General features: G+C 39.3%; 1 long non-coding RNA gene across 1 annotated transcript; it reads left to right on the top strand.

Annotated features, from left to right (window-relative positions):
• The first annotated feature begins 3448 nt into the window (after positions 1-3448).
• Positions 3449-10934, top strand: LOC144316151 (uncharacterized). Its single transcript, XR_013381983.1, has 3 exons — positions 3449-3801; positions 8738-8835; positions 10676-10934. It is a non-coding gene; the product is annotated as an uncharacterized LOC144316151 (long non-coding RNA).
• Positions 10935-13485: the final 2551 nt, after the last annotated feature.

The raw sequence follows: 13485 nt of genomic DNA on the forward strand, positions 1-13485 counted from the left end.
TTATTATTTTATTTTATTTTCCAACTGAGTAATTTTTTCATTTTTTCATTTTTTTTAGTAATTTTGTTTTAAAGATTTTATTTACTTATTCATGAGAATATACAGAGGGGAGAAAGAGAGAGAGACAGAGACACAGGCAGAAGGAGAAGCAAGCTCCATGCAGGGAACCCGATGTGGGACTCGATCCCGGGTCTCCAGGATCACGCCTTGGGCTGAAGGCGGCGCTAAACTGCTGAGCCACCCAGGCTGCCCTCCAAGTGAGTAATTTTAAAGATCAAATTGGCTTTTTTTCAACAATTTATGAACCAGGAAGCATCCTTAGCAATAGGAAGAAGTTCTACAAAGCTGTAGAAAAGAAAAAACTTTTAAAGGCAGAAATGGGGTTGGAAATGGAAATTATTAGCAAACAATGCATTATTTTAGGCAAAGTTGCCTTCCTACAGGAAAAGACAGGGTCCACTGGGCAGATTATCTCATTAGTGTTGACCAGGCCATTCCATGTTGACTGAATAAAGGTTACATTTGAGGTGAGGGGGATGAGTTGAAACAGCAATTAAGTAGGTACTGAGTCTTGGTTTGCAAACATGGGATTTAGCAGAAGTGACTCCATTTTGGGCATGTTGTCTTCTTTGTAACAGTACTCAAGAATGTGTTTGATAAATTGATGAATGAATGGCAACGAATTGTCACTGTAGGCAGCCTTAGCTAAGTCCTGGTAATCTCAATATATATTTCCTGGCCTTGGATACTCATTTTGGAAGATCAGTTAAGTTTGAAGTAAAACCATACTTCAAGAACAGCAGCAAGATAATATTTTGTAACATGGCTATCACTATATTAGACATGATTGGACTGGGTTGAGTTACTGGGATAGATAGTTACATAAAGGAGCTCATGCATGCAGTGATGAAATGGATACAGATAAATTGTATTTACCCCTAAAACTGGCACAAAGAGCTTAACAAAGTTTAACATTCTGCTGAGGCAAGACCTTGGTCTTATTTGCACAACAAGCAAGTGGTCCCCAGTACAAGCTAACCTCAGCCAGGCAGGCTGTTTGGAAAGCAGTTTGGGGATCAAAACAAGTTTGGTGCAGTTTCTCTATTTCAGTAGGAGGAAGGAACAGGGGTCATTTTCTTCAAAGAACCTGCAAAGAGGCCTAGAAAAGCTTTGTCCACATTTATATAGTTATTAAGAATCAGTGTCAGGATTAGAACACAAGTCTGATTTTTTTCACTACTTTATGCACTCACCTCTGGTTAAACCATCCCTGACCACCAGAAGATTAGTGGCAGTGTCTAGACTAGAATCTATCAGCACCACCAAGTTCTTCTTGCCTCTTACACAATAGTTCTCCTCTGCAGAGAGCAGAACTCAAGGAACTTTGAGCTTTGAGCTTCTTTGTTGAATAGTCAAATAAGAGATTGTTTCCTCCTGTTCCTTGGGGAAATTCTTCCTTTTTTTTTTTTTTTTTAAGATTCCATTTATTTATTCATGAGAGACACACACACAGAGGGAGAGAGAGGCAGAGACACAGGCAGAGAGAGAAGCAGGCTCCATGCAGGGAGCCTGATGTAGGACTCCATCCTGGGTCTCGCCCTGGGCCAAAGGTGGCACTAAACCGCTGAGCCACCAGGGCTGCCCAGAAATTCTTCCTATATGAGAAAAATATACCTTTGTTGATTCTTCACAGAATTTGAATTTCCCATCCTGGCTGGGTCCCAAGCCTCCTTTTAGCACTGACCTCCATCAAAATTAAGTACAAATAGGGATGCCTGGGTGGCTCAGCGGTTGGGTGCCTGCCTTCATCCCAGCTCAGATCTGGGATGGAGTGCAGCATCAGGCTCCCTGCGGGGAGCCTGCTTCTCCCTCTGCCTGTCTCTCCCTCTCTCTTTCTCAGTCTATGTCTCTCATGAATAAATAAATAAATCTTTTAAAAAATTAAGTACAAATAGGTCCTAACAAAACTCACAAAAATGCAATATTCCCCACTTGGGTAAAATAAGAGGTGACGTACTAACAAAAACTGCCCAATTCTTCTTGAACGGAAAATACACACCAATCTCAGAGCAAACCAATTGCTATGGTGCTTCTTCTCTCTTTCCAGTCTTTTCTATAGGCAGGATACTTCCCTTTGTGCTCTTTGGCTTTAGATAAATTACATGTTTACTAGGCATAGCTGAGCCTAAGTGTATTTATGACCATGGTCTTTGTTAGAGATTGAATCCTTCTTGGTGTTCTAGTCTATTGCCATCTAAATTTGGCATTATGTCTCTCTTAGATTTTCCTTACTGAATTATAATAATCTTACATATGGGCTCCAAGATTACATATGTGAAAACCCCAAACTTGTAAATTACTTAGGTAGTTAACTGGTGGATCTGAGAGTGAACGTCTATAGAAGATAACTAAAATTCTTCATCCATTCATTCAACATTTATTGAATATATAGTATTGCCAGGCAGAGTGCTAAGGGGATGAGAATATAGATAAATAAAGCATTTCTCTGCCCTTAAGGGGTTATAACCTACTGGAGACATTAGTACAATTTTTACTTTAAAAATCATTTGGTGGTAACCAGGGGCTGAGGAGTGGGGGGAATTAGAGAGATGTTGTTAAAGGGTACAAACCTGCAACTAGTAGATAAGTCCTGGGGATCTATTGCACAGCATGGTGATTATAGACAACAGTGCTGTGTTTTAAACTTCAAAGTTGTTAAAAGTTTGCACCTTAATTGTTGCCACCACAAAAGAAAGAAATAATTATGTGACATGATAGAGTGATAGAGGTGTTAGCTAATCTAAGTTTATAATCATATTGCAATATATAAATTCACCAAATCAATAATTATATATTTTAAACTTATACAATATTATATATCAATTATATTTCAATTTTAAAAGTCATTTAAAAAATAAAAAGTTATTTGAGGGTGCCTGGGTGGCTCAGTCAGTTAAGCATCTGCCTTTGGCTCAGGTCATGATCCCGGGGTCCTGGTCTTAGTCTTAGGTTGGACTCCCTGCTTGGCAGGGAGTCTGCTTCTCCCTGTTCCCCTCCCCTATGATCATGCTCTCTCTCTCTCGCTCTCTCTCAAATAATAAATAAAATCTTAAAAAAATAAAAATAAAGAAATAAAAAGTCATTTGATTACATCTCACAACAAAATATGTCCAACCACTGAGGTTGCCTACTTGGAGGATCAAATTCGTGCTGTGATGTTTGGAAATAAATGCATTTAATTTAATAAAAGAAATTCACCTAAAATTTTAGAGAAAGTACAAAGCAATTACTGAAATACAGAATGAATGCATCAGGTAAGCATTTCTATTTACTTGAAAAAAACTGGTAGAGTTGGTGGCATAGAATCTTGATGGTTTATTTCTGTATTGACAACAGATAGTATTTATGAAGGTACCTTCATATTTGGAAAGGGAAAACATAGCTGTTGTTGTTATACACTGACCTCTAAAGATCTATGACAGTAGGAATTTCATGTGGTTGAATAGGGGTCTGGAGGCCTGAGCTTATAGCCACTGAAAACAATCTGGTGGAGTTTTCTTGACCTTAAGTTCTAGACTCTTTTGTTTATGAAATGGGGTTCTATCCAATCTACCTACTTCACCAAGTGGTAGAGATGACCAAATAAGATTGAGAATTGACAATGTAGATACCATCCTTTCCCTTTACCCAGGGGATGTCCCCATCTCCCACGACCACAGAGAGTATATTCAGAGGAAGGGAAGCAACATGAGGGAGATTGCTCTCCTCTGGTGACTCCCTGTGAAGAGAAAGGAAAGAGAGGTAGGCAATGTGGTTTCACTGGCTCACAGTCCCACTAAGTATGAGTCTCAGTGGTTCTCTAGACTTTGTTACAACAGAAGCAGGCTTTTAAGAAACACTATAGCATATTTCCCTGCTCCTGCCTAGAACATCAAACATGTATATTAAGGGTCTATCTCATGAAAGACATTGGCTTCAAAGATGGAAAAGGCATAGTCCCTACTCCCAAGGAAAATTGCAGAGGGGAAGTGACCCCTAGTAGAAGTTTCAAGGAGAAATAGCTCGCAAGACAGATGATAGAGGGAGATCTTTATTAGTTAATTGTATCAGGATGAAGATTAATTCAGAAACTTTAGAAGATATGTTTAAACAAAGGCTGAATAATTATTCCCATCACTTGACAAGATGTATGAGGCTTCATTTCCTATAAAGTGAAACAATAGATCCTCCAGAATAATGGAGCTCCTTGCCCTCTTAGCAGATGTCTTGGATTTCATTCCCAATCTTTGTCAGATGTGAGGTTCTAAGGATAATCAAGGTTTCAGTAAGACATAGAAAAGAAATAAAATTATAGATAGAACACTGGAAAATAACAGAAATGGACGGGCAACTTCAGGGGGGATTTGTAATGGGACAGAGATAACATCACCAAATGGGGGATGGACTCAACAAATAAGCTAGGCATTCACTTTGCAGCAATTATGTTACTAAGCAGGGTGAGGTAATCTAAATAAAAGATTTTAAAAGCTAACTTCTGGATAGATCTCAAGTTCTTGATCAGTGAGTTATTAAGTTTGTTTAAATCTTCTTTTATAGTGTCTAGTTATAATTTGGCCAAGACTAAATCTGGTGATATTTAATATTGAATGGATGAATGGACTTGTCTGTCACCTACTTTTACAGCCCCTTTTAGCACTTTGCTCCACTATATCTTTGGGCACTACTGCCCACCTTGGTGAGAAACCTGTGATCCAAAAAACCTCTCCCTACCCAACATACACCTTCAATACTTGGGTTCTGGATCCAGTTTCAACATGGCCCTGCTCTTCACTGAAGAAGAGAACCCTTGAAAAATTGCAGTAAAGCTTCCACTGAAGAAGAAAATGGAGCTGGCCAGGAGATGAAGAAGTATCTAAGATCTAGGAGGAGAGCCAAAAAAAAGCCAAAGGAGGAGTGAGATTCAAACAGAAGATGGTGAATCAGGAGGCCAAATGTTGGAGAGAGGTCTGCGGCAGCTGAGAAGAGCTGGGTTCGGGGATTAGAATTGGTAGGCAGTGGAGACTGAGAGGAGAAAAGACAAGGGGCAAGATGTTAAAGGAAAAAAGCAGCCTGGGAAGAATTGGGAGATCAAGTAATAATAATGTTGATAACCAGTGTTTATCGGAGAGTGTAGCTGTGCATTTTGAATTCCACTAAACAGCTGGCATGTCTTACCTCCTTGCACAGATCCTATTAAGTAGGTACTATTATAATCCCTTTTTTACCCATGAGAAAATTGTGACACTGACTGGACAGTAATTTACCCACATAAATTTACTACATCACATACTGATAATCTGAAACTGATGAAGCTCAGATTCAAACTTAGATCTGTTCAGGTTATTGTGCTTCCTACTCTAGGTTTGTTTGAAAGAAATCGTTTTATCTGTATCTCATTAGGAGAATGTGGATAGGGGAAATTTATTAAAACAGGGAAGAGGGACGCCTGGGTGGCTCAGCGGTTGAGCGTCTTGCCTTTGGCCCAGGGCATGATCCTGGGGTCCAGGGATCAAGTCCCGCATCGGACTCCCTGCATGGAGCCTGCTTCTCTCTCTGCCTGTGTCTCTGCCTCTCTCTCTCTCTCTCTGTCTGTCATGAATAAATAAATTAAATTTTTAAAAAATAATAAAATAAATAAAACAGGAAGATATAAGGATACATGCAAGTAGATGGGAAAGGAACATTGGAGGTAGAGGCTGAAGATACAAACAATGAGTCTAATGCATGGAAACTCGCAGATGATGAGATAAAGTTTCCCAAGGAACAGAAAGGGTTCTACAGACACAGCTGGATAAGTTAACTTAAGACATAAGAGAAGGAAGAAAATAGTCACTGGGTTCAGTGATTAGGAAATAATTTTGTTTAAAATTGCTTTAAAACTTGGATTTCACAGAGGAAGTCAGTTGTTAACCAATATTGTTATTTCTCTTATGAGTTATGCACCCTGTCAAATAGAGTCAGAAACAGCATTGCTCGTCATTTCTAATTATTTTCAAGAAATGGATTATAATGCTGAAAAAAATCATCAGTACTCTATCATGTCAAACATTCACATTGCTCCTTTCATCTGAGGAATTATATTCTTCAGGCTGTCTCTGAATAGGTAGGGCATGTAAATTGAAATTCTTTTGATTTCAGGGGTCAGAAACCCAACTTGAACTACTTAGGTAAAAGAAGATTGCCTTGTCTCACACAGCCTGACCTCAGGAGACAGAGGGATGGAACCACCTCGGGAAAATGGGAACCGCAAGCTTGATCATCAGCAGGATTTTCCATTCTTTTTTCTCTGCTTTTGTCTACTACTGACTTCATTTGCTTCTACTCCAGGCTACAAGCAATCCCTATGCCAATCTGCATCCCTTCTCTACTAGGAAAAGAAAAAGCCACTTCTCCCCAACTCCAGTTTACAGATCCCAAGAAATGTTCAGAAAGCTACAATCGGGTCATGTGTCCACACATGGGACTAAGCACTCACCAGGAGGGTGAGGTCAGTTCCCACTTGGAGCCAGGTGAAGGTGGGGTATTTCAGACTCTGAAAAAGAAGGGAAGCTATTTCAGAAGAAAGAAGGGCTGATGGTCAGAAACAAATAATAAAAATCTATATACATGGAATCAGTTCTTTTACTGATGGGAGAGTGAAGGATAGAGGCATTAGAAAAGAGACTATAGAGAGGGATGCCTGGATGGCTCAGTGGTTTAGTGCCGCCTTCAGCCCAGGGAGTGATCCTGGAGACCGGGGATCGAGTGCCACGGCGGGGTCCCTGCATGGACTTTTCCCTCTGCCTGTGTCTCTGCCTCTATGTGTGTGTGTCTCTCATGAATAGATAAATAAAATCTTAAAAGAAAAGAATTAGATTTGTTTTTTGTTGTAATTATTGCTAGTCTCCAATTTTATTTTTTGTAGACAAATAGCAATATATGGCTAGGAGTGTTCTAGGTGCTTCCTCAAGGGGCAGCTTCCCTTCGTCAGATAAAGTAGCAAGGAAATACTCATGACAAATTTATCTTGGAGCAGCAAGACTGTGCTTGCTTCAGGCTTGTCTTCACCTGGATTATTCATGGTGATCTCAGAGAGCCTCACCTGCAGAGTCAGAGTGAGTGAGCTGAGGAAGGGGAACTTGAAACTTGCACTCCACTTGGTCGGCTGACAGCCTCTGAGCTATCATTTCATCTTCCATGGTTCATTGAAAATGAGGGCTTGCTTCCTTTCTGGCTCGGAGAATATGGACAATTAGACACTAGAATATAGACATCATATGTCCAATTTGTATCTCTTGACTTTAAATAGTTTAAAGGAATTAGCATATTTCACACAGCTTAAGGATTTTTTTCTCATTAATGAAAGGAATTTATGAAAGTAGTTATTGAATGCTTAGAAATAAAGCAGGAGACAAGGATGATCACACAGGCAGAGTTCCTGGAAATATACAAACATGGAGGAAGGCATCATGGACTTAAAGAATAATGCTTATGTCTGATTTATTGTATGCAGTCCTTAGCCTGGAATGCCAAAAAGATGTATTGGAAAAAAACTCAATTCATTGGTCTATTGTTAAGAAAATAGAAGAGACTTTACTAGTAACCTCCAGATTAATAAGGAAACACAGAAAACATGTTCTTCAACTAACAACTGCTTTTAGGATTAAAAATAGTCTTAATGGATGTTTTTCAAGTATTTTGTGTTCTCTTCCACCCACTGGTTCAGAATCAGATTCAACTAATATTCATGAGTGACTGCCCTGTGTCAGACACTTTGCTGGATGCTCCTATTACCTAATTTGATTCCTGCTTCTCCTCCATAAAAGTCTGACTGTTCTCATTTTATAGACACTTGAAGAAATGAAGAGTCTTACCTAAGGCCTCATAAGTGTTGAGTGAGGAGCTAGGGTTTCTGGCATTGTAGTCTAGGGTCCTTGAATTGTGCTCCTTCTATTGACACTTGTCTCTATTTTATCAGAGTCAATGAGACTTATCAACACTTAGATGTTAAATACCAATGAAAGTGAGAAGAAAAACATTCTTCTTTGCTAATTAATTTTATAAACAAATAATAAGCAGTTGTATAGAAATGATAGAGAATAGAGCAACCTGTAATTTGAGTAGTCATGAGTCATGGCATGGTATAAAACTCATGTCTTTTATGTGTGTGTGTGTTCACTTTTTACAGTGTAAACAAGCTTACAGAAAGGTGTGAAAGGTGAACACAGCAGATTTGAATTACAGAGAATATAGGTATGGGCTATCCCCCAGCTCATGGAATTTCATCAAAAACCCTATATGGCATGTGTTGAAAGACATCAGTGTCTTGGCAGGAGCAGTGTCACACTAGCAATATCAGAAAGTCATGCACCACTGTGGGACCTAAAGATAAGAAGTACTGCTGTACAGTCTGTCCCAATCAATACACTATTTACCAACTTCACATGAAATGCCCTTTTGGCAAATATAAAGGTTCTCTTAGGGAAACACAGGATGTGTTTTTTTACCTAAAATTAAAATAATCAAGTGGATTATTAAAGAACAAATATCAATTATCCCTAAATATGTCACCCTAATAATAAGGCTAATTTCACTTTTGTCTAGACCTTTCCTGAGGACATCACTATCTTTAGAATGCATCATTTTTATTCCATTTGTCTCTTGATAAATGACAATTTGCAGGAGTTGAAATACCTGATCTTGCATTTTATTTTGTAAGCCTACAGACCTCAGGAGCATGATTGCATCGTGTTTGTTTGTCCTTTTATGAAGTCTCTGATGGTGCCCTGATGTTCAAACAAACATACTAAAAACAAAGTAAGTGTGCTAAGGAAGACCATTTCTCTGTAGCCCTCGTTTTCCCCAGTCATTTCTGATGCAAAAGGACAAACCCAGGGACTGCTTCCTGATTATGCATTTTCAGTTTCTTAAGCAACTACAACAGGAAGGCTGGGACTAGACCTATTTCCTGTGATGTGATATACTTATCAGCCCATTGCTCCTATCACAACTCACCTTCTAGCTTTTATATTTTTAATAAATCCCTCTTTTCTTTTTTTAAAAAAAGGTTATATTAAAAATTTATGAGGAATTTTTGTCATTCATTGATGTCATTAAAATCCATGAGGAAGGAGAAAGATACAGGATCTCTTCCACTGTTGTTTGGGCTTTCTTCACCATAGGTCAACCGTTCAAATATCGTTTTTCTTGCAACATGAGGGAGGACAGAGAAGAGGCCTCATGGGGATCAGCATGATGACAGCAAAGCAGCAGGACTTGCCATGTTCCTCCATTACTCTCTCCTCCATCTCCTCCTTCTCTTCTTTCTCTCTCCTTACCCCTTGCTCATATTCTCCTGCCACCCCCATCTCCCTGTATTGTTTTATCTGGAAGATTTTTGATGTTGTGAGAATATTAAGATTGAAGAAATAATATCTTTTTAAAAATTTATTTTTATTTTTATTTTTGAATATCTGAGAATTCTGATGACCTCAGAGGAAGGTTCTTTGGGTTTCCTGGTTATCGGATGACTAATTTCTTCTCTAGGAGGAAACTGTACATTAGTCAGGCAAATTAGCTCTCCTCCAGCACAGGAAACCTTTCTACTGATCTTCGAGAGTAAGAGAGTCACAAGGTGCTTTTTTTTCAAGATTAGACGAAGAATCTGTATTGGCTCCTCCCTGGCAGGAAATAGAAACAGCTCTTCCTAGGTTCTGTCCCTGGACAAGGAGAGAGCAGGAGTAGTGTGAGGAGCAGATGGGGCAGTCAGGGCCTTCTGTTATCGGCCTCGAACTGCCTTTTTAGCCTTGTCTTACAACCCTCTGACATGTATAGCCTTCTCTCAAGGGAAATAGAACCTCCTTTTCTCTTGGTATGCCTCCAGACTTTAGCTTGACTGCCCTTCCCACTCTCTAGAAAGCACCATCCTGCACCTGAACCACAACAGGCACACGCACAGTGGCTCGGCTGCCTCCTGTGCCAAGAAAACACATCTGTCCGTTAGAGGTCCAGGCCTAGGCCCATCTTTCTTTTGCTTCTGTTAAGGAGCTCAGTTTGCTCCATCCTTCCCCTTCTCCTCTCACAGCTACAATAATTGGTAAGGGGTTAATCTCCATCAGGAAAACACACTGGAGCTGAAACCAGATATGATGCTTTTGATAAAATTGGACAGACTTTGAAGAAGTGGTGTGTGTGTATATGTGTGTTTTAGTGAAGGAACTAAAGGCAGACAGCGTGACTGAGAGGGGAAGCTGAGATGACAAATACAGAGAGAATAATAAAGTAAGGTGATGGAAATAAAATACCACCTTCTGGTACTGATAACATATCCTACAGAACCCCATTTCCACTAGGCCTCTTACATGGCTGGGTTACATTCCTGTCTCTTCACTTTGGCCTTCATCCTACAACTGTCAGCCTTATAGAATCTTGCATTTTACTGGGAAGTCACTGAGACTTCCCAAACTCCAGTTCAATATTTAAAAAACATCTTTTTAATTTGGAAAGGCCACCACACACATACTTTTTATATCCAAAATGCCACAATGTTCCCTAAATTGCATTTAACCTCCTAAGCGCTGCTTTGGGCTCCTTATGTATGCCCTTGACCAAAACTAAAGACTAAATGGTTTATATTCTTCTCCCTTCCCTTCTCCAGCCTTTTCCTGAAAGTTCTAACTTGGTGTTAGAACAGTTTCAGACAGTCTGCATCTCATCCTCCAGTTTGTTTGTACATCGAAGCCTTTGATACATCAAACAAAACCTCCAAGAGCCTTTATCGCCTAATCATGTACACATAGACTCTCAGAATGTTGTAATAATATACTCTATAAATAAAATGTGAGCATTAAAAATCGATTGTGAATACCTGAGTTTGCTTCTATAATAAAGGCATATTTGTGAAATATAAAAGAAAAAATTATAGACCTTGTAAAGCCTTTTCCAGATAAAATATGAAAGATATTCATATATATATATATTCATAGCCACACACATGTCCAATTTATGATAATTAACAACTTGTGTTGTTTTGAGATGAAAGAATTTTGAAATAAATATTGAGAGTATTAGAAATAAGCCTTCTTTTTTTTCCTTCTTTTCTTTCAACAAATACTTAATATCTGCTACATATATATTAAATGGTGTAGGGAATAAAAAGGTTAGGGATGCCTGGGGTGGCTCAGTGGTTGAGTGTCTGCCTTTGGTTCAGGGCATGATCCCTGAGTCCCAGGATTGAGTCCTGCATCGGGCTTCCTGCATGGAACCTGCTTCTTCCTCGGCCTGTGTCTCTGCTTGTCTCTCTCTGTGTCTCTTATGAATAAATAAATAAAATCTTTAAAAAAAAAAAAAAAGGTTAAAAAACTGGCCTCTGCCCTGAAGTTGCAATCAATCTAGTTAGGGAGATAAAGCATAATGGCAAAGATTATATGAATGATATAGACATTAAAAGATAAATACATAAAATGCCATGACAATGTGTGATTATACAGCAAGAAGTGTTGGCAATTAGTGCTGTGATTTTGAGGTAGATGTCTCTGTGGGTTGGGTGGTCCTGGGAGATGGGTAGTTCTGGAAGGCTTCCCAGACAGAGGAGGAGGAGCTTCAGCTGGGCAGGAAAGAAGCACAGGGCCCTTCTGACAGAGGGAAGTAAGCTAAGTAGCGGATGAAAAGACTATATTTGATTAAAATGCATCAGTAATGGAATCTTTTTTTTTTTTATTTTTTTATTTTTTTTATTTTTTTTTTTTTTTAGTAATGGAATCTTGATAATGTTTAAAACTAGATGCTTAGAGAAAGAAAAGAAATACAGAAAGATATTCACTGTGGTTGGCTTTGAAGAGTGGAATTATTGTTTCCTTGGTCTTTGTATTTTCCAAATTATCACTAGCTTTTAAAAAATAATACATAAGAGTGCCTGGGTGGCTCAGTCAGTTAAGTGTCTGCCTTTGGGGCAGCCCGGGTGGCTCAGCGGTTTAGCGCCACCTCCAACCTAGGGTGTTATCCTGGAGACCTGGAATGGAGTCCCACGTCGGGCTCCCTGCATGGAGCCTACTTCTCCCTCTGCCTGTGTCTCTGCCTCTCTCTCTCTCTCTCTGTCTCTCATGAATAAATAAAATCTTTAAAAAAAGGGGTCTTCCTTTGACTCAGGTCATGATCTTAGGGTCCTGGGATCAAGCCCCACATTGGGGCTCTCTGCTCAGCAGGGAGTCTGCTTCTTCCTCTCCCTCTCCCTCTGTGCTTTCCCTCTCTCTCTCTCTCTCTCTCAAATAAATAAATAAATAAATAAATAAATAAATAAAATCTTAAAATATAAGAAAAATAATATTTAACAAAACTTTAAAAATTATTGCATCAATTTCCTATTGATGTTCTGCTCACAAACCTTCTGGTGGGAAGACAGGATTATCTCTCCTAGTTCGTGTTTACAACAGACTAGTAGATTATTATTTTTGTTTTTCTCACAGAAATGTGGGGACAAATTTCCACGATTAATACTTTGTTCAGTATATTAGGTAGCCTTTATATTCTATTCCTTTTATCAAATTAGCCATTATTCTAATTATCTTCTATGTGATAAAATTATCCCCAAACTTTGTGGTGTATAACAATACTTTAGTATGTGTATGGATTCTATGGATCTGTTATAAAGAAGGGCACATGGGGATGATTTGTCTTTGCTCAGTAATGTCAGAGCCCTCAGCTGGAAGATTAAATGGTTTGGGGGCAAACCATTTAAGCCAGAGGCTGCAATTATATGAAGGCTCATTCACTTACCACTGGCAGGAGGTGCTGGCAGTTGACTGGAATATAAACTGAGGCTATTGGTCAGAATACCTACATGTGACCTCTCCATGTAACCTGGGCTTCCTTACAATATGGAGGCTGTGTTCAAAGACTGAGTGTCTAAGAAAGAGAGAGATCCAATCAGAGTTCGTATCTCCTTTTATGATCTTTTATGACTAAGTCTTGGAAATCACATAGCCTTACTGTTGACACATTCTATCTGTCAAGGGAGTCACAAAGCTCACACAAAGCTCAAAGCCACACAAGCTCCCTCTAGTTTCAAGGGGAGGAGAGACAGACTCTGTCTTTTGATGAGTGATAGTGGTGGTGGTGACAAGTTTCCAGAAGAGGATATAGAACTGGATAAGTTTGGTGAGAAATTTTGGAAAATACGATTTACCACAGCCATTGTCACACTTTCTCCTGCAACTAAGTCAGTTGCCCTCAGTTATTGCTGAAAAGGTCAGATGAGCTGCAGATTTTCTGGCCCAGAGCTATGTCAGATGACTAGAGATTCCTTGGTGCAGTGATACCAAGAGTTTGCTGCAAATTGCTTTTCCCACTAGAGAAAGGTGCCACCTTTGTCACTGAGGTGAATTAGCTTATAGCCTAGAAACCACTGTTTATTTTATCAATATGCTGACCAAGGCAAGAAAGTTCTGCTGAGGGAGTCCCTGTCTCACT

Source organism: Canis aureus, chromosome 6, assembly GCF_053574225.1.
Source record: "Canis aureus isolate CA01 chromosome 6, VMU_Caureus_v.1.0, whole genome shotgun sequence".
In the NCBI taxonomy this organism is placed as follows: Eukaryota; Metazoa; Chordata; class Mammalia; order Carnivora; family Canidae; genus Canis; species Canis aureus.